Genomic DNA, 22,979 nt, shown 5'->3' with positions numbered 1-22,979 from the left:
GGTTGGGTTCCCGTCATCTGCTTTGGGGCAAACCAACTGACCACTTTGTTATAGTAAACCTTCAGAAGCAATCTCCCAACTCACATATCCTGCTTAGGAAGTCATGTTGCCCATGGAGTTACTTGGACACACAGAATCTGGAGTGTGTCATTTGGATATCTTCATCAATCAGTCTGTTATTGCAGCTAAACAGCATTCAGCACTCCAGTCATGGCTGGTACTGAGCCAACAAATATTCCAATTAGTTAAAAAAAATAAGCACCACCAAGGTAGATCATTGCTTGTGTTCGCTCTAGCTTTTCTATGCTCAGGAAAATGACCTCCACTTATGAACCCATTTTCTTTGTGGTAACCTTGCAGTTATCTGACTTTTTCAGATTAAAAATTCCTGTTATAATATTGAGGGGGTGGGGAGAGAAAAGCCTTAGGCCAGATAGAATAAAATCCATTTCATAGAATGGAAAAAGACAGCTCCTTATCTTTACCCTGGTGGAACAGCAGAGGAATCTTTTTTTCCTAACAGCATATATAACACATGCTTTCAATTCAGTCAAGAATCTAGACACTTTCCCCATTTTTCTCTTTCTCTGTTGACTGCATGTTCTTTTTGCTTTTATTGGCAGCACTATAAATGTATGAAGTGAAAGGATTTTCTGGGTCAAGTCACAGTCTCCTATTATTTCAGACAGCAGCATCATATATCTTTCCTTCTAAAATTAGGTGTCTTTTCTCTTGTTCACCTCTTCTTTGGAGGGCTACTTCAAACTCTTGAATGTGCAACTTAAAAACTACCTTCTCTTTTGTTAGATATTTTTTTTTGTACCCATTTGTTTTTGTGCCAAAATTGTCCTTTAGCTTAAATACCTCTTCTTCTGTTCTGGTCTTTACTTCTGATAAGCGTGCTCTGGGGGAGCAGTCCATCCTATCTCCACTCAACTACACCCCCCTAATGCCACCTGGCTTCTTACAAGCCTTAGTATAAAGACTGAAATGCCATTCTTCTACTTGTTGGAAGGTTATCAAAGGCTGAAGTACTTCAACAATCAATGCATGCATTTTTGTTCCTCAAAACTACTCCTCTTTTCTTTTTAGGCAAAGTCCGTGTACTTGTAGGGCAAACATTTTTAAGAGTTGTGAAGCGTTTCCAAGAAATTATGGATCATCATTAGTTTAACTAATTTTTTTTCTACCTTCTGGTATTACTTGTTTTCTTTTCTGTTTCCTTTTGTACTGCATGTGTATGTTTGCATGCAATGTGTATAGCAAATTCCTAAAATACTGAGTAATATCAAGTGTTATCATCCAGTTATCCAAACACAGGATTGCTAGGAGATCCAAAAGCTGACCAGTTCCGTTGATCACTTGATGCAGACTTTCTCTGCTGTCTCATACAAGCCAGTTAAGTTCTCTACCATCTATCTGTAAGATGAGGCAAAAAGACGCTTTATGATGTGAGAAAACTAAGACAATAAGGTATTATTGACATAACTTGTCCCATATTATTCGCTATAGTGAAAGAACATGGGCATCTGCAGCTATATGTTAACAGGTGTAACAAACAGTGGAACCTATTGTTGAGATTTCCTGAGCCATATACCTTGCCAAGTTCTATGACTGATTTTTAGCTGCTTATCATTTTCAAACGTATTAACGGTTTGTTCTGAGGTATTTTCCATACTTCATCTCTATTTTTGTTTAATGAGGGGATTTTCTATTTTTATACAGGTTTTAGGGTCTTTTTTCTTTGTGTGTTGCTGTGTTTGTTGGTTTGTGTTTTTTTAATGGGCTGGGGAAGAGTATGGAGAGGGGTAAACAAGCAGAGAGATCCAAACAGTATGAACTGTATTAGAAAAACATAATCAAAGAAGGTTTAAGGAGTCAGAAATTAGGGAATTAAAGAATACCAGCTGTTGCTACATCTGGAATTTGCAGTTTAATACATGCATTCAGTTGTACACTTTGCTTTCAGGATGGTCTGCATATTGTCTATAGTGGTACGATGGAGCTGCCAGACATCCAGAGCCCTGAGGTGGTGCTTCAAGAGCTTTCTTTGAAGTGAACAGCTTCAAAATACACCAGAAGGCTCCTGGTCTTTGAAGCTGTATTTTACTAGAACATAAAACAAGCTGGTTAGAGGTAGCTTTTTAAAGAGAAAAAAATCCTCTGATCTTCCAGATAGGACAGGCCAAGTAAGAAGACTTTAAAATAAGCCTCTCTTGCCCATTGCAGTATCTATTACAGGCAGATTATTTCAAGGAAGTTGGAAGGACTTTGTGCAATTCTTGCTCATCAAACTGTATGCTAGTCAGGAGTCGGTGAATCTTGTATGGCTCAGGAGAGCTAAGAATCTTTAAACACACCCTAAAATAGCTTATGTGTATCACATCTTTACATTCGTACATATTTAATATCAAGTTTTGCTAGGACTAGGAGTAACTGCTTGTGTCAAGCAGGTGGAAATCTCCTTTTGAAGGCATAAAGCATGTATTTGTAGCAACACAACCATTAGATACCAACTTCACAGTGTTTGCATAACGTATATATTATGCAAAAGTGGCTTCAGGCAAATGTGATTTTTTTTTTTAGAAGGAATTCCATCTATTGACAAGAACTAAACATATCTCTGACAAAGCAATTTCTTTTTTAAGAGTATGTTAAAGATTCTTGGCGACTTGGAAGATCAGAATGAGTCATCAGGGAGATAGACCAGCAGTTAGACAATGGAATTACAGTAGGTGCTGAATTTATTTATATCATGATATACACTTCAATACATGAATTTATACCTTCACATATGAGGCCAGTGTGTGTTCTGGTAAATATTAAGATGATACTAAACATATGATTTTTCTCTCCCTGAAATGATTGGATTTGCACTGTTGAATCATTTCCATGAAGAAACCACCACAGTGTAGTTGTACATGTATTTTTAGAGCATGATCCCATAGACAGCTGAAGGGTTTCTTTCAAGACTCCTTTCTAATATGAAAGAAATGTCTTTAAACTGAGAAAAACAGTTAGATGTGAAACCATTTTTTGTGCGTAACCTTCAGTTTTTATTAAAGCCTCTGTTTTTTTTGCTGCGTTTACAAGCTAAACCAGCTGTGAAAGGTGCAAGCATATAGTTTGTATTCAGCAAAGATCTGTCATTTTGTGCTTACTGCAAGGCAAATGGCTCTGCCAGTTGGGGCTACAATTTATCAAGCTGGCAGAGTGACAATTTTCATTGCTCTTGAAAATTTATCATGGATAGTCATTTTTGAAGGGTTGACTCTTTTGTTTAAGCAGGCTTTTTATATTTAGACTTATCAAAACGGCAATTATTAATGCCATTAACCCATAAGGCAAAGATCAGTTTTGTCCCTGGAACCTTGCATATGTCTTCTTGACAAAGAGATTTATCTGCTTCTGTGGCTTCCAGGGTTCATAGATTTAAAGAACAGATGTAATATAACAAAACACTGTCTCCCTAAAGAACAATGAAAGTCATTTTCATCTCAGCTGTTTTAGCAGAAAAGCGGGGGGGGGGGGGGGGGGGGGAGGAGGGGGAGAGAAAAACGTAAAATATTAAATATTAATGGTCAAAATTATTTTTATGTTCTTTGTTCTGACTTCCTCTCTTGTCCTCCGAGGCTTAGACTGACTTAGTTTGAGAGGGTTAGCAACATCTCTACAACCACTGCTTATCAATAAGGTTCCTTCTTTCACTTTGTTTTGTAGACAATAATTTCTCAATACCAGCAATGAGTGGATTTAGACACAGTTCTATTAAGTGGCTTCTTGGAGACAATGAGCACCCTCAGCTTTCACTGATCTTAATGGAAGGAGAAAGCATTGAGTGACCTGCAGGCTCAAGACACAGGAGGCTTTGTTGGTGGCACAGACCATCTAGCATCTGGTGTCAAAAGGAGAACTGTCTGATGTGATATAATTTGCTAAAAGTACTCATTGTCACTATATGTATCTGCATTTGCACTTCCCCAGACCAGACAGAAAAGTAAGATCTACATGAGTTAAAGGCAGCTTGTTCCACAGTAAAAATGAGGTATGTACAGATATATTTCCACTACTATTAGAAACAAAAATTAAGTAGAGGTGTCTTAACTCAGAGCAGAAATTATCTCATCTCCCTGATTTACTTAAAATTCCGTGTTCTCTGTGCTTTATGGAAAGATTACATTTTAATTTAATGTAGAGTCAATAGCAACTCTTACCAATACTTTTTCACTGAGGCAGGTGGAATGTTTCCTTACAGGAGAGTTACATATATCTGCTGCAAGCAAGAGGCTTTACAAGTGTGAACAGGCCTCCAGAATCCAGCTCACTTTTTCTGCCACCACCTCAAAACTATAGAGAACAATTTTCTCAAATAATTTTTTTCAGTAACATCTGGATGGTTTTGCTGTTGTCTTATTAATTTATTTTTTTTTTTTAATTCAGTTCCCAAATTAGGATGTAACTCACAGAGTCTAACACAGAACTGCCAAGGAGCGAATGTGGGCTGAGGCCCTGGAGCTGGGCATGCAAGGTGGCTGTCCCTGCCCAAGCCACACCATCCAACCCCTGTAGCTGGCAGCAGGCCTCTCCCTGCCATTTTCCTCATCGTCTTTTTTCTTTCTTTCGCCTTTTTTTTTTTTTTCTCTCCCCTCCTTTCCCTTTCTAAACCGTCTTCCCTTTAGGTTTTCTAAATTACCACCACACCTCACTGACTGAAATACCCCCTTCCTCAGAAACACCGCTACGTGAAAGCTGCTTCTGAGCCAGCTTCCTGGGGGTAGAGGGAGAAGCCCCGAGCCTACAATGAAGGGGACAAACACCCGCCCGGGGTTGGGGGGCGACGGGCGCTGCCCCGGTGGTTTCAAAGACGGCTCCGAAATGGCGTCCCTGACGCCACGCCAGGGCACGAGGAGATGCGGGGCGGGCGGCCCTGAGGGGGCGGGAGGGAAGCGGCGGGGGGACGAGGAGGGGTCTGAAGGAGGCGGGGCGGCGGTCCTTTGAGTGTGTGCGGAGGAGTGGCAGGAGGGAAAAAAAAAGCAAAAACTGACAGAAAAACAGTATTTTCACGCTAAATATGTAGGAAAAAATGTTGGTAAGTCAGGATGCTTACATGTAATGTAGGATTGAAGGCAGGATTTCTCTCATGCTAATGGGATACTGATTAGCAGTATCTGATACTGAATATACAGTAGCTGATACTAAATGTAGCTGTTACTGCAGTAACTGATACTAAATGAACATTGGGCATAAAACCCATCTGTGTCTGGAAAGTAAACCCCAAAAAAACTTTTAAAAACTTCGGTTTTTTTCTTAAAGGAGAGAAAGGTATTTTCATAACTTGTTAAAAACGCTAGTGTAAATTGTCAGCTAAAGCACAGTTTAAAAAAGAGCCCATTTCTCCATCCAGCCCTGTTCCCAGCAGCCAGCACAGTGTGTCCGTCCACCCTGAGGTGGTGAACAGTGCCAGCTCATGCTACAGCCCCATCAGCAGGGACAAGTCACAAGAAAATTTCATGGCAGTAGTAGGCTATTTTCACTATCAGATATACCAAACTTAGAAAATTTCATCCAAAGTTACGCACAGGAAGTCCAGCTACACAGACAATTTTCCTCAGGGGTTGCCATTTGCCGTGGGAAAAGGCATGCTAGTGGGGTACAGCGAGCCAGGTGCCCATCCTTCAGCCAGAGCACAACCACCCATCACACCTGCAGCGTGCACACATCTTTAGGCCTCCCAGCAATAGACACTTAATAGAATCAGAATATTTTGGGTTGGAAGAAACCATTAAAGATCATGTAGTTCCAACTCCCTGCAGTGAGCAGGGACATCTTCAACTAAATCAGGTTGTTCAGAGCAACCTGGCCTTGAACGTTTCCAGGGATGGGGCATCTACCACCTCTATGGGCAACCTATTGCAGTGCCTCACCACCCTCAGAATAAAGAATTTCTTTCTAATATCTAATCAAATCTACTCTCCTTCAGTTTAAAACCGTTACCTCTGTCACTACACTCCTTGATAAAGAGTCCCTCCCCATATTCCCTGTAGGCCGTGTTTGTGTATTGGAAGGCTGCTATAATGTCTCCCTGGAGCCTTCTCTTTTCCAGGCTGAACAACCCCAACTCTCTCAGCTTGTCTTCATAGAAGAGGTGTTATAGCCCTCTGATAATTTTTGTGGCCCTCTGCTGGACCCATTCCAACAGGTCCACGTCCTTCTTATGTTGGGGGCCCCAGAGCTGGAGTACTCCAGGTGGGGTCTCGTGAGAGCAGAGCAGAGGGGCAGAATCACCTCCCGTGACCTGCTGGCCACAATTCTTTTGATGCAGCCCAGCATGTGGTTGATTTTGTGGGCTGCAAGCACACATTGCTGGGTCATGTCCAGCTTTTCATTCACCAGTACCCCACTTGCTATGAAATAGTTGTGTGTTGCTGCGACGGGGCTAGGTTTTCTCCAAACAGTGTGAGGACAGCTCTTCAGCAGGTTAAAACTTCCTAGGGTAGTTTACTGAAGACACCATCCTTGAGGCGAGGTAAATTGGCCTAAGAGGAGCTCTGTGCTGCTAAGGCTCTTTTAGGTACCTAAGTATCTAGTTTGAAATCTTGATAAATGGTGTGAGAGGTGTATTGCAGGTTTCTTCCCCATAGTGAGTTTACAGCCTGAACTGATACATGTAGAAAGTAGTTGAGAATAAATGGGAGGAATCTTGTGTCCTGTGAAATGTCTTTATTTCCATTTGCTTACAGGGATGTTCTCTCTTCTGTCCTTCCATAGGCAGTATGTCTGTTGTGATGGAGGGAGGAGAGGAAAGGAGTGCTTACTGAACCTCTCTGTTTCTCACATTGGTGATTTTTTTAATGATTATTTGAAAACATTGATGTTATAATCACAAACTATCTCTTCTTTGTTGTAATAGGAGAGTAATTCTTTGCAGACAATCATACTTGTGTAAGAAATGCCATATGGACAGGTTTTGCCTGGATTTTAGTAATGCATTATCATTATAATTTCAATTTAGACAGGGGAAAATATAAAGAAATCAGTTTAGTTCAGGACCTTCACTCCCGAAACCTTTGTACTTGATTCCCTTTCTCTCAGAGTAACAAAGATCTGAAGAGACTGTACTAAAGATAACTTCCATAAAATTGGTATTAAGAGAGAGTAGAATCAAGCTCATTATCTTGGCAGGAGGAGGAATAATATTTGGCTGGTATTTGTTTCCTTTACTGTTCGATGTAGAGAGTTACCCAGCCTGACGCTTTTCAGAGAGATGTAAGAGCCTTTGGTTAATCTGACCCATATAAATCTTCCATTTTGTATAAGGCAGCAGTCTTGAAATAATTGCAGAAATATTGTTGTGATACTTTGCTGGCCATTAGAGGTGTCCGATGGGACGCAGAGGCAGGTTAGCTGGCACAACAAAACAGATGCTAGGGTTAAATGCCATTCCCAAAGGAGTTGACAAAGTTTTAGTGTGAGGGTGATAAGTAATAAGAGGGTGAACACACTTTATTTTTCAGAAAATCTTGTCATATTAAAAAATGCACATGATTTTTTTCTGCTTTTGATTATGAAATTACTGGGTTTTAATAGGTGTCCAGAAATGTCTGTTTTAATAACATGTTTTCACCCCAGTAAGAATATAATCCCTGTAAATAAAAATTTCGTGTTTTCAGAATCTTGCATATAACCGAATTAATCGCAAGTTTGGAACATACTAATATTTATTGGAAATTAGGCGAGTTACAGCACAGTATGGTTTTACATCCCCAGCATCAAGTATTTAATCTGTTTAAAAGAAATGCTTATATTCCCTCAATCCCTAGAGAAGTACGCACATTAGCAGACAGGAAATCACAGAAAATATGTATCCAAGGAACAAAACTGAACTTTTCCTTGTGAGATCTGTAGACTGCATTATTAGTTGGACCAGCTAGCAGCTCTTTCTGGACCTTCTAATGCTGCATTCTGAATCCTCAGCCAAACAGAAATCGCTCTCTCCTAAATCACTAATGGCTTCTCTTGGTTTACTTATTAAGTGTCTTCTTCATGCTTAATCTTATGTCCTTCACTTTTCTATAAATAATAGACTGCTTTTGGACATAAAAGTTGCTTGGACACAATAGTGTCTACACAATTCACTGTATTCAAGCAACACTGTAACTGTGAATTACAGTGCCATGTTTCAGTCTTTCATCAACATCTTTCTTAATTTTATTGTTTATGAATAGTTTAAGCAGCTTTTTGGTACTTGGTTTCCATTACTCCTTCTCTGTCCCAGTCCTCTTTTTCTCTCAGAGGATCATATTTGGGATGTCTGCTGTGTTTTTCCTCATTCTTTCCATTGTGGTATGTACCCTGCACAGTCAATGAGCTCTACACCAGTCCCACAGTTCATATGAATTAAACTAACGGAGTTCTAGCTGTAAACGTCAGATTGTAAAGCAAAATACTTGTAATTAATAGAGCTGAGGACTGCAAGAAAAGGGAGTTCATAACATCTAAAGGGAATTAATTTATCAAATATGTCTAACCTTGCATTTCTGAGAATGTCATCTGAGAATAATGCTCATCTAAACTAGAATTTGAACAAAAGTTAACAATCAGTCGAATTAGTTGGCACAGATTCAAGGAGACGATCTGATCCTTTGCAAAAGGTATGGCAGTGTTGCCTTGATTGTCTCTGAAAATCTTTCAACATTAATAATGATAAGGACTTGTTAGGAACTCAGAATCTAAATTTCTGAGCTCCTGTGTTATATTTGGCCCCTTTCTTTAAAATCTATTGAATTCAAGTACCAAAAAGTGAAGACTTGGAAATAGTTTTGTATTCGGCTTCTATTTCTGTGGTTTAGGTCTGTCCTTACTGAAAGTTGACATCAACACAACAGTCTTAGACCTCATGGACTTAGAATAAAGGAAGGTTCTGTGAGATCTTTCAGTAGTAGCAGTGTAATTAATATAGAAGGAAGTCCTGGCACTGGATGGGACCTGCAACCTGTGTAATGTTTTGGGATTTAGAGCTAAATAATAACTACTTTGTGTCTCGTGTCTTTTCCAGAGTTAATGATAGGGGTTGTCTGTTTTGATGAAGTACCATTATCAACCTGTTCAGTGTGGTGTGGTTGTTGGGTTGTTTTTTTTCTTTTTTTAAAAAAAAGGCTTTTTCTTCATATTAATTTTGATTATGGGTTCTCAGGTAGCTATAAAGTCTAATATTTACAAGGAATACTTTTTCATACACAGGACAACAAATGTCAGATTGACTTAAGGGTTGTTCTTTACTAAATTTCCTTTGGGCTCTCCTTTAAGTGAGATAGATGTGAGTTGTTTCAAACGGTATTAGATTTTCATAAATCACATTCCACCTTTTTTCTTGTCAAAAACAACATGCTCCCACTTGTCAATGGGAAATTCCCACTTTTGAGTTAGACTTTACCCTTGAGAGGGAGAGTGCGCTTTTTAGAAGAAAGAAGTACAGACAGGGATGCAATATGCAATGCAGGAGTGAACACTGGTAGTTTTAGAATAGACTTATCTTTTTATGCAAAGTATATGACTGGTATTTACATCTCTCTAAATAATTACCACAAGAATATTTGCTAATACCTTTGATTTACCATAGAATACCTCCAGGTATTTTGTCTAGCTAGCTAGTCATCCTTGAATGTATGTTGGCCATACATTGTCCCTAAGCCATCCACTGTTGCTGGCTTGAAAACCAAATTATCATCTTTTCCTTCAATCTCAAAATCTTGCTGAATTTGGAAAGCCTGTAGTTTATTTCACCATCTAGAAACACATGATATGACACATTGCTTTCCAAGAGGATGAATGTATTCATTGCAGACAGCAAGTACTGATCAGAAGTGATGCTATATTATATGTTAGGTGCTGGAGGACCAGACATCAGCATGATTTTCCTCTTATTGATGCTATAAGTAAAAGAAGGCACTGTATACATAACTTCAGGGGTTGATTTCTAATGATCGTTTCACAGTCCTTGTTGTAGGAGTGGATGGAACGTGATTTCAGTATGTGAAAAGAGGGTGCTTGAGAGAATCTCAGTTGTTATGGGGAGAACTGTTAATTTGGAGAAAATGCCAGGGGATGACTAGGTTGTACCAATGGCCTTGGGGCTTTTGACTATCAAAGGAGGAAAGGAGTCCTAGAAATGTTTCACATCAGCGTTTGCATGTTTGCTTCTGCTTATTAACATGCAGATAATAATGCCTTCCTATTTCAGAGGATTTTTAAAGGAGGCTATGACTTGCTAATGATAGTAAAATTCTCTTATCACAAAATATACTGATATATATGAACATGTTAGGCGAAATTCAGGCACCTGACTTGTCAAAGGGACAATTGTTTTTGATTTTTTCGGTATCGCCATGATTTCGCTCATGCTTCATTAAAAAGAAAATCCTTTCAGAAGAAATATGCAGAGTATGATAAGAGGTAAGGCATTATACCTTTATATAAAATAATCCTCTGTTTTCCAAATGAGAAATCACACATTGATTTATAGGTACTTTAATTGTAGCCTGATCACCCCAGTAAATTTCACAGGAAAATTGATAGAAATATGTAGATCAATTATTTGTGAATAAAAAGCATATGCCTTTATTCTTTAAATTGTGAAACTTTTTTATTTTTTTCCCCTTGAGATTGCAAAGAATAGCATGTTGAGTCAATTGGAAAAGATTACTTTTTTTTTTTCCCTAGAAAATTATTTAGTAGTTATTAATTGACAAAATCATAAGGGCCTTAGTGTCTAAGTATTTGAACTAAATAATGTTATGGAAACAGTAAAGTTCATTTAGGAACTGATTTTCAGTCTTGCAGTACTGCAATAAATAACTTTACATGTAATGTTTTTAATGAGCAGGATAGTTTTAAGTATGGCTTTTTCATTGAAGTTTATGGGCATTCAGTTTTACCTATGGGCATACAGTTTTAATGAACACATCAGTTAACTCTGGATATCTACAATGATTTATTTTTTAAAAATGTGTGCAAATGGTCAACAAATGAAATACCAATTTCATAAATTAAAATGAAGATGCTCTGTAGACTTACCCAGCACTCATTAAATTTAGGATAATTCCTCAGTAGTCTCTGGAGAATGTTCAGGATGATTGCTAGTTCTCAAATGACCATTTTGATTAACAAAGAAATAAAATTACGTTCAATGTTTAGACAGTTATTCCAAAAGGATTTCAGCTACTAATGTCTATGAGCTGGAAAAAAAAAAAAGCGCATTTAAAAAAGATTTTCTGATGTTTTTTCTCACCCAGTTGATATCCTTAAGGGCTAGATACAAAATAGAATTTATGTGAAAAGTAGAGGCCAGAATTATAAACTTTAACAGCACCACTTAGTTGCTACTTACTATGTTGCCTATCCTTTTTGCTTAAAATCCTCCCATGGAGAGTTATCTCTGGGCAAATGATCTAATTATATGAATTATATAAATAATATTATATGGCTACCCTTAATACTAATAGCAATCTTTTAAAAGAAAAGTACCAGTCTGTTCAGCTCTGTAAAAGAAGAGGGTATGGATACCACTTTTCAACTCCTGCAGTTATTGCCAAGCAGACAGAAGTGTCCTAATGCAACTCTTAGTAAAACATCTAACAGGTCAAATTTGAGATTTATTCCTGTCTTCAGTAAAATGACTTCTGGTAAGAGGAAGGTCTCATCTCTGAAGCTTTATCTCTGTTTTGAAGGATCTCTGCTCTCTTGTGTGTTGTATAGGATGCCTGTGCACCTGAAAGAGATATAGGTTCATCCTAGAGGGCAGGAAATCTGAAGTGTTGCTCTCTCAGAGCTAAAACTCTTTTATTAGATCTAGCTCTAGAAGCCAGCTGTAACTAACATTATTAAATGTATTAAACTCGGTGAGCTTTTTAAACAAAGATGTATAGCTATTTCTGTTCAGCTTTAATCAAATGACCTCTTAGATAGATTCTGTAATGAGGGGTCTGGAAAGCTGAGTCTGCTTTTTAAGGTATTATTCCAATTTTGCTTGTTAACAGAGATATCTTTATTTAACTTTTCTCATTGACTAGTCACATTTACCATGAAAAATCTTGATCGTTATCTAGCAGGCCAGTACCAAAGCCAAATAAATAGCATGGTTCAATTTGGCTTGTAGTTCTATTCACTTAGAATTGAATATACTTGAACACAAATGTCTGATCTGAAAAGCAACATGGTTCTGTGTGTTTGTTGATAACCCAAAGCAAACAGAGGAAAAATAATAGCCAGTCACCTAATGGTTTTCTTAGCTCTGGTGGAGAAGGAAGGACTATGGTTATATCTGTGCTTACACTGAATTGTAGTAATAAATCCTGCTTGATTGCTCTGCACTCATATCTAATAGTGGGCTAGTTTTGTGTGACCATCACAACACATGTATTTCCTCCAGTTAGTTATAAAAATAAGACAGGTCGGTTCAGGAGGAAATGTTTTGTATGGAATGAACACAGGCCTGCTTGTGGGCTTTCAAAACTGGAATAATTCATAGTGAGAAGGTGATAAAGTATTTCCTTCATTTTACTTGGTAGGTAGAAGCTATATAGCAACAAGATGTAATTTGTATATTTGAGTTGGCTGTGGTTTTTTTCTTTGCTTTCCCCAGACCTTTCCATTGAATCCTGTGTACCGTTATATACGTTCTTATCTCTCTGATACTGCCAGCAGGTGCAAAATCCCCAAGTATATTGCACAGAAAGACTTTAATATTTCTTAAACCAATTAGGATTTTGTTCTTGAGGCATTTGCACTGCATTCCAGGGAGCAGAGCAGTAACATACTGCTCAGTTTGACTGCAAGTATTGTTTGGTGCTAGCAATTTACCTGGACTTGTTTTTCAGTCAAAACGTAAAGACATGCTTTTCTGTTGGATAGATAATATATGTATTTTTAATATTTCTGGTTTTGTGTTGAGTTGCCTCAAATTTACTTCATTAAATGACAACTTACAATTCATGACAAGGTGAAAACAGGTTTGGCAAACTAAACAGTTCCTGTTAAGTCCTTTCCTGTAGTCTCGTGCCTGGATATGCTTTTTCCTTGAGAATGTCAGTACTGTTGCATGAACATGTAAGCTATGATTAAAGATATGCTTTCTGCTCATGTATCAGAGCCATGACAGGACCTCTCTGCTAAATCTTGCTAGTGAAACTGTCTCAGTTCAACTAGGGTGTTATTAACTCTTGATACCCACCACTTCTTGGTGGTAACTACTGCCCTAATAAAGATTGCAAAACAAATCCTGTTCCTCACATGTCACTCATAGGCCTGATATTCTAGTGCAATATCACCTATATCAGCACTTTAAGTAAATATGCCAGTCTGTGACTTGAGACTCCTGAGTGGTGGACGGACATCTTGTTCAGCAATCCTGCATAGATTTCATGGGGGACTGCTGTTTAAACCCCCAGAAATACTGGCTATATTAACTATCAGTAAAGTAAATAATATGGCTTGATATGACCTGTTGATAGTAAGAAACACAATTGAAATTTTTTGCTACGGCTATAAAAAAGTAGGAAATGAATTAAAATTAAGTAGAAAATTATCATTAAAATTACAGGGTTTTTTTGAGAAAGTGGATATTTGTTAATGTAATGCAAAAAAAAAGGAAATTATTTGTTATAAATATTTGTTATAAACTGTTCAGTGCAGTTTCCTCATTATAATTTGTGGACCCAAAACTTGTTTCTACTAAAATTAGTCAGTGCATGCTCTGCTGTTTTGGAAGGAAAATCAGACTTCGTGATCCACCATTCTGTTCTAACCATGTCTTGACATGTCATGAGGTAATGCTGAATCAGTCAGGAGTTTGAGGTGGTTGTACCTGGACATTTTCCTCATAATGCACTCCTCTGAAAGACTGAAAGGCTTTTAAACTTAGGCGTGTTTTAATAGAGATTATACAAAATGATCAGCTCGGAATGCACAGGGAATGTGAACTATTCTCCCCATAACTGCAGTGTCTTTCCAAGTGAGTCCTTCATTCCAGCTTCGAGTTCCATGAACTTGGTGACTTTCTGAGTTGTGGCAAACTCTGCTTCATCCCCTCTGGTCTTTAGTTAAGGTATTTCCATCACTTTTAAGGCTTGAATGCTGCTTGCAGGCTTCCTGGCCCTGCTATGACTGTCTTCTTTCATTTCTCTGCCAACACGATGCTGAAGACTATGGATTGATCTCGCTCAGGACAGTCTCCATGTCTTTCCAGGGAACTGCCCTGACCCAGCTGTGTTTAAAGAAATGCGACACACAAACTGAAAGGACGCAAAATCAACAGGAGTCCATGCTTTTAATTCTGTGATAATTTCACTTTAGTATATCACCAATAAAATTGATGCTTTCTTTATCTTACTTGGAGTTAAAAATGAAAATTTCAGATAGAAGTGATATCAGCTTGTCAGAAAGTATGTGATGTTTTGATACTTCTCAGCATGCCAAGTTTCAGAAGAGGTCTTTGTATAGATCAAATGATTCCTTCTTTCTCAAAGCGATTTTGAAAAAATAAAATCGCTGCCCTTCAGATCTTTTTCCAAAGTTGCTCCCTGTTCTTTCTGTCTTCCTAACAAATTTTAATCACTTTCAAGGTATTCTCATTTGGTCTCCCCTAGGATACTGAAACATTCCCTCTCGATTTGATGTGAGGAAGCACCTAAATCACTAGCTATTGCAATGCTGCCAAGTCTAATTTAATTTTTGTTCTGTTTAATTTATTAATTCCCGAGATGGAAACCATAATACAAAGAACCATCTAGGGCTGCAGTTAAGTAATAGAGAACCAGAACTGAAAGAAACACAGTATGAGCTGTTCTTTTATTGCGACGAGACAAATAATTTCTTCTATTTTCTGACATAAAAGACAAGAAAGGAAAAGGAGAGTCTAACAAATAACATTAAGAGGAAAAAGAGTAGAATGGAGTGAAAATTTTCCAAATGTCAGAGGAAATGATATAGTGAACTTTAAAGGAAGCAGCACCCATTTTGCTCAGTAGAGCCTTCTCAAAGCTGTCTTGTTGGGAAAAATGGAAAAGCTCAGAAATGCATTTTAAGCCTGTTTGTGTTAAAGTTTGGATTTCTTAGACCTGTTGGCAGCAGGTGTCTTCTTTTCTTAGTATTCATTATTCATGTAGCCTCGCAATGCATTTGAATTTATAAATGAAGAGGTATAAAAGCCCTTCTCTGCTGCATTAAATAGATGAAATATATTACTGCCTTTGAGCTCGTAATGCCATAGTTGTAGCTTGAAAGTTATTTGCCTGCTGCAGCTGATAGATGTACAAGTTGCAAATAAGTTTTATTTTGATGAATATACAGATGAACAGAGTTCTTCCATATGTCTTCATATTTACTGGATTGTAATGTACTTTCTTATATTATTCTGAAATAGAATAGTAGATCTCTTCTTCAAATAAACAAATCAGTCAAATAGAAATATGTTTCATTTTCTCTCATCATTTTCCACTTAAAGGAATTTGTACGGGCCTAATCCTGTTAGTTACTGAGAGATTCAGATCACACTAGGCCGGATCTTGAGGTCCTTAATCCTTTTTCAAGCCGGGTCCTACTGACTTCACTGCAAAACCTGCATGAGCCAGGCCTGAGGTAAAACTGAACTCCAGATCCCGTTTCACTGAAAGCAGTACAAAGTTTTTGTCATTCATCTCAGTAGGAACTGAAGCACGGCTAAATTGTAACTTTAGGATTTTACCCATTAACATCAATGGGATTGGAAGGTACAGCAACTTGTGATATCTGTTATTAAAAAATAAAGCCAAAACCAGTAAGTCATTTCTCAGTGTGAAGTGTTGCATTTTAAAGGGGCAAACTCCTCCTGGACCTGAGCTGCTGTAACTCACATGCTGAGAGATCTCTCCGTGAATAAGGATAGCTCAAAAGATGAAAGGTTGAAGGATTAAATTCCTAAACCATTACCAGAGGAATTTTACCAGGTCTCCATTTCATAACAGTCTGATGATGAATACTAGAAGGGGAAAAATTGTGGATGCAGACTTCTAAATATGTTCAGTTCTTGGCAATTTCTGTTACCTTTGAGCACAGGGACACTGAGCATCTTCCTGAACCCTTAGTTTTGCATAGTTAGGTTTGTATACCCTTCTCCATGAGGCATATTCTGGGAGCTGCTGAAGTCATTCTGGGTGCTGGGCTAGGTCCTATTTAGTCTTATACTAATTTGCATGAAGTTAGGTAACATAAGGAACAGACTTCTTGTATTAACCCAAAGACTTCAGTGAGAATAATAGATGAAAAGACAGCTCGAGCAAACTGTGTGCTATCAGAATAGGCATAAGAAGTTATTCTGCTGTTTTGTGATGAGTTTATGCCAATCTAAGGTTGTGCTGGACATTTCTTTCTAGCTATGTATTCTTGCTGCCTACATGACCAATTGTGAGGTTGCTTGTTGAGCCAGATGGACCCTGACCCTACTGAAAATGTAGTTAATTTTCATCCACAGACTTTCTCCTCATATTGAGCAAATACTTGTATTGTTAAGAGAGAGGCATCAGAGGCATGGGGCATTGGTCCATTCTTTTTCTGCAGTTTGAAAATGAACAAACATAGAGCTTCCAATCCATCTGTTGAATTTTCCCTGCTTGTTCTTTCCCTACAGAAAACTCAGCAGAACGTATAGTGATCTTTAATTCTCCCCAAACACAGGCTTGTGAATACACATTTAATTTTCTATTATCTTTCCATGGCTGAATTTGTCCAATACTTGTATGTACCTGGGCACAGGGCATGGAATTGCAGAGGAACTGTAACTTCCATTCATAATCACTACGGATCACTAGTGACTGACACTCTGCGTGTGGACATGAGATTATTCTATAGAGGTACTCAAACTTGTGATAGCTTGTTTTATTCAGAAATGTAAGTCCAGGTCTTCAGTTCTGCTGAATGTCCATGAAACGGCTCAGTAGGTGCAGTCTGTGGGCTGCTTAGTTTCAAACTGGGATGCCAGGGCACAGCCAGAGGTACATTCAGGTACTGAACAGGTGAAGATTCAGTGAATCTTTCAACATGCAATAGCATTGCTTTCATATATACCACCCTTTGTCCTGTGGGTTTATTCCATGAGAAAAATTACCTGTGTTCAAGTGGTTGCAACGTGTGAGTTTTTAAATGGGACAATTTTCTATGAGAGCATGTGGTTGTGATTAATGACTTCTTAAAGATCTATCTATTAGGCAGGTTAGACTTGCCTATCATGAATTCTGAAATGCTAAACGACTCCTGAAAGTGGCTGGAACAGAAAGATATATATTGCAAGAGGTAATGAAATAATAATAATAATAATAATAATAATAATGTAGCTAAACAGTTGTTTATTTTAAGCCCAGCAAATTAAGGATTTTGAGACTTTATTTTGAGAAAATTGAAACTCTGTTTAATTTTAAAGTTACTTAAAATAGCCCTATATCTCTCTGAGCTTCCTTTTGAACCCTGAGACTGCTAAGCATTGCTGCTGGTAAACTGTTGCAGCACTGAATATATCTGAGTGCTTGAACTGCTAAGTGAACTTTCCAGACAGGAGGGAAGCTTCTGTTGGAATTAATAAAAATAATTGCATTCCTACAGAAATTTGTGTTGCACTAAAACAATGCTGATTTTCATTTCTGATTTTGAGATTGCTGAAATGACGGCACCACTAGCTGAAGTCAGTGTGGTATGCATAAGTCTTGCTCCTGAGCCACACTGGAGTCTGCTTTTAACACATTTTCTTTGCATGGTGTGATTGCACCATTTCAACCAGAGTAATACTTTTTTTCCCACTCAGAATGAGTTATGTGGTTTCCCTGAATTAGAACTGGAACTGACACTGTCATCTCACAAGTTCACTTTGTTCAGTTATAATTAGGGGTTTGTAAAGTAGGTGGTATTATTCTGTGTGTAAGATTAAGATTTCAGTGGAAAGAGTTGCAAGTCTGTTGAGTAAGGTGTGATACAGAGTGCATTTTATAATAAAATTCTGCTTATAATAGTTTTCATGAGTATCTTTTGAAGACATTAATGATATTTTTAATGCATCTTCCAAAAAGTTTTACAGAAATATTATAAATATTTTAGTCTTTTTTTTTTTTTAATTATTATTAGCAAAAACACAGTTACAAGTGGGACTTCATTTGCTGTGTATCAAATGACAGGTTTTCTATCTTGTTGTCAAATACACAAGTAATTGTTGTCAAATCACAATTCGATTAGCAATGGTTACATTCAGAATTTTTATATTCCATATTTGTGTATGATATTTAGCTTCGAGGCGAATATTGAACAGAAACGTGGATTCTGATGATGAATTTTTGTGATTCAGAAAACAATGTTAGAGTTATCTATAAGGACATGACTCTCTACTGCAGCATGAGTGAAATCTCTTGAGCTAGAGTACAAATGAGGTCTTCGATTCTCAAAAAAAAGAGGCCAAGGGTGGAACTGGTAAGGGTGCTAATTTATTCATGGTGATGAAGAGGAAGTTAAAGCATAAAAATGTGACGCTCCCTTGCAATGCCATTTTTGATTGATTAGAGGAATTTAAGGATCTTTGAGTATTTTCTGTTTGCGTGGTTTTTTTTTAATTAACCTTTTATTTTAAAACTGTTGTTTTATGTTTGTATATAGACTTTAAAGTAGCCTTTAAAACTATGGGGTTTTATTATTTACACACAGTTTCTATAAACGGAAGAGCTGAAGCAACACAGTAAACTGCTAAACCTCGTTCATAACACTGTGAAGAAAAAATAATTAGCTGCTGGTTAGAAGACAGAAGAAGATTAATTAGTTTGTGAAGTCATGATTTTGGAGAACAAATTACCTTGGAGAGTGAGTTTGCAACCATTCAGTTCAGGAAGACACAGCTTATATATTGTGCCTGTGAAACCTAGTAAATAAATGTGTCGCTTTAGGTATCTCAAAACATGCAGAGAACTCAATGACCCATAGTCAGCACAGATATCATCTGTCTGCTTTGAAGTGATTCTGCTTTCAAAGGCACAATACAAGTCTAGTTAAGAGCTTATGTTTGCATTAGAATTGTGTAAGGGCATGTGCAGAGGGTGGAGAACTTTGTTGGAGCTCATGGCTGTTGTAGCACGGACTTTTTCAATTAATCTCTTGATCAGGGCTAGGAATTTCTACTGCTATATCAAAGCAAACAAAAACAGTACTTGTGCTTCACCAGAAAAATTAGAAAGTATTACATCAGTAACTTATTTCAGACTGAATTAATATTAAAAATGAAGTTAGATTTTTATACAAGACCTTTTATGAAATATTGTTTATCAGCAATAAAATAAACATGAACTAAAGGACTCCAGGAGTAAGGAATAATTCTAAGATCAGAATTTTAGCTATGCCATGCTATCCTGACTAGACAAGCTAATGTTATGATTCAGCTGATCCAGGGCACAGGCTGATCTGGGTTTATTGAATTCTAGATGGTTGGCATTTGTTTAGTCAGCTTGCTGCTTTTTTGACTCATTTGAAAAATTAGCTTTTTAGCTTGGCCTGTATTTAAAAAAAAAAAGGTTTTGTTTTTTTTTAATTATTATTTAAGTTTTTCACAAACATTTTTTGGAAGGGAGGGGAGGAGATGTGTCCTTCTACCTCCAAATACAGAGCTCCTTTGATCGCCACCTCTCAATTTAATTTTTCAAAATGATACTGATTTGTCTATGTGCCAGGTTTCTTACCAGTTACCACTTCAGATACTGATGTCCCTTGGTAGACAACATGCAGTAATGTCAGGAACAGGAAGAGGCAAAGGCAGTAACAAAGGCATCCAAGGGTTTCCTTTGATAGGACAAACTAAATACCTGAAACAAAAATGTGACATGTCTTCTCTTTATTTTTAATAAGTCCCTTGATAAATAATGGGGAAGCTTAAGAGTGAAATCTCCAAATGTCAGCATGTCTGAAATAGCATGCTGAACATTTCAGCACTTTTAAAAATAAAATAGTCCCTGCAGGATAAGTAAAAGAAAGCTCTCCATCACCAGTGGTTTGCCATCTAAGAAGTAAAGAGCTAACCCAATTAAAAATAGGTATACATTATACAGTATCTTTGCTAATTTAACCTATTAATGGCAGTGTGGGGCAATCATCTGTCAGGGAAGGAGGGATAATCCCTAATAACTGAGTCTTGATTCTTCAACTGTAGGCATTACACTTCTTTTCAGATATGGAGGCTCTTCACTTCCTTCTTGATAAAGGTGGCTTTAGTGCCCTCTGTTTAGAGGGACAGACTGTCAGACAGGACTGATAAAAAAGACTTATGGTAATACAGGGGTTAAAGGCACTAAAATAGTACATTGGTAGTTCCCATGATGAGAACATGAAACATGGGAACCCATGAAGAGCACATGATGAAGAAAATGTTCACATGAGAACATCAGATTCTTTGAAAAATTTTTTTGTGATCGTTCTCAAAGAGATGAATAAACCCAAAGAAAAGAGCAACAAAAATAGTAAGGATTAATTTGTTGTACTGTACATAGAGATCAGTCTTTTGAGTAGTATTTGTCACAAAGATCCTTCTTGCAGGACTGCAGCACCAGACGCTGGGCTGGCCCAGCTAGAGCCTGACTAGAAAATAGGTGCTTCTTTGTCATTCATCACTTCCATAACCCAAACAGAAGCAGGGCTAACTCAGCTCTATTTGTATCTATTCATGCTGATGGAGTCAAAGTCCTGTTTTCAAAATGGATTTAGTCTTCTAAATCCATTAACTTTAAATAAAGCTCATTTCCCCAGCTATGAATGTCACCTTTGCTGATTAGACTTGTGCTCCTAAGTCACTTGTCGTATTTAGTTCTAGTGTCTGTAAATTTGGCAAACTGATGTATATTTTAGCAGGAGAAATAATGAAATAATTTGCAGACATGGTTTTATGCTAAGATCCCCCCAACATGTACTACCAGGGATTTATAGAAATTATCTTCATAGTAATCTACCTGTGCGGCATAATGGAATTAATCCAAGGGATGAGAATTTAGACCAGAATCCAGGCAATTAGTCCCTTTGTGGATTTTCTGATGGTTGCACATCTGTAAGAAATCTGGATAAGACAATCACATAATATTAAATAGACTCTGTATTTAGTAAGAACAGTCAGAAGGTAATGACATTCTTTGAAGTGTCCAGCTTGAAGGAAGCTGTGATACTTAATATGTCATGTCATTTATTAAGGTGATAAAGCTGATGTTAGTAATTGGCTAAATCCTGTTTGAAGTTCTGTGCTGGTTTAGGGTATCAGCCAACAGTTAAATGGATGTGCTGCTTTCCTCTTTCACTGTACGTGACCATACATACAAAAAAATTAGCCTGGGTATGTCTGAAACTTCTTTCCAATAACATACGTGAGTGGATGTATTCTGCTATCTTGTACAGCATCACATCTTATGCTGACTAGTCTCTTTACTAAAGTAAGGGCTAATAATACAAAATGCTGTATGTATTTAGTATTGCTGAAGTTGACTTAATACCAGTCTTCACATTGGGGTTATTTTTATTTCCAATAGGGAAGTAGTTCCCAATCTAGAAGACACCTAAATATGTGATTAAATGCATTTCTGAGTTTTCCAGCTGGCTTTAGTGGGGCTGCTTTTATTTTATAGCTCTGTAAGCATAACGTTGCAGGCTGAATTAATGCAAGCTACCTCTGTTGTACAGAGTCCTCAGTGATTTCATACTCTGTGTATGTGTGTGCATGTTTAAACTGTTTCCAGACACCTTGCATTTTACATAGTGAATCTTCTGTGAGAAACACACATCCCTAAAATTCCATAAAATTAAATATAGGCATTTAAGTATGCTAATGTAGTATATGTTGGTTTTTCCTGAATGTTGTTGTTTAGCTTCAGTGTCAATAGTCAAGCATAGCTGATATCTCAGGCTAGATGTGAAAATGAGCATCTCTGCCATTTATGTTGGAAAATAAAGAGAATGGAAAGGGAGAAAGATGTCCTTAAGCGTTTATGTTGCAAGTGATAAAAAAGACAGAATGCTCCAATGGTTTCCTGCTCCTTTTAGATATTCCCATGACTGAGCTTTTTCAAGTGGTTTCAAGGCAATGATCAGATAGGTAAACACTTAGCAAAGACCAGCAGCAAAATGAATCGTCTTTCACAGTGAGATAATTAAAAGAAAAGAAGCAACTAATGGTAGAGTGTGTCTGTCTAATCTAGTTCTCCAGAGGTAACCAGTCACACAACTTGGGCACACAGAGAGAGAAGAGTGTAATTAGGACCTGATGCTTGAGAAACTGCTTGGAAAGAGGAAGCAGTGGAAATGTTGAAGTAGAAAGTTCAGTCTATGCATGAAGAAGTACTCAGCACATGGCAGTTTAACAGTCCACATTCATCTGTGCCCAATGCATAGTGTATTGCCTAAATTTACTAGGCACCTTTGGTTTAGACTGGAAGCTCCTGAGGTGGTGTGTTGTACATGCACCCACACCAGACCCAATCTGAGCAATTTAGTCTTTGAATCCCTTTGGGGAAGTTTTTGTCATTGGGAGAAAAACATGATGGAGTCTGATGTTCCAGTTCCTGCTCCCAGGATTTTTAATGGGTTGTACTTCAATGAATTAGAAGAGGAGGGACCGCAACATGGGATGATGTCTTCCTAGCTACTCCTGGGCCAGTCTTTCTTTTGACACGATGAGCCTGGTATTCTTTTGGATTTAGTGTTACAACCTTTATAGGAGTTGTAGGTACAGAGTATGTGGTTACCTGCAGCCACAGAAAATTTCACGGTCGAACGGTTAGGATTTTCTTGGGAAGGTAAGACATAAGGATTTGAATCCCCTTGAGCAATGAGGAAGGGTTTGAATTAAGGTCTCTAACTTCTTTTGTGAATACTCCAGTTGCTACGCTATGATAGAAAAAGTGCCATCGCTATAATTTCTTGCAGTCTCTAGGTAGGAGCCGAAGTTC

The sequence above is a fragment of the Numenius arquata genome, chromosome 5 (assembly GCF_964106895.1).
Source record: "Numenius arquata chromosome 5, bNumArq3.hap1.1, whole genome shotgun sequence".
NCBI classification, from domain to species: domain Eukaryota; kingdom Metazoa; phylum Chordata; class Aves; order Charadriiformes; family Scolopacidae; genus Numenius; species Numenius arquata.
Note: the sequence above shows the minus strand (reverse complement) of the source record.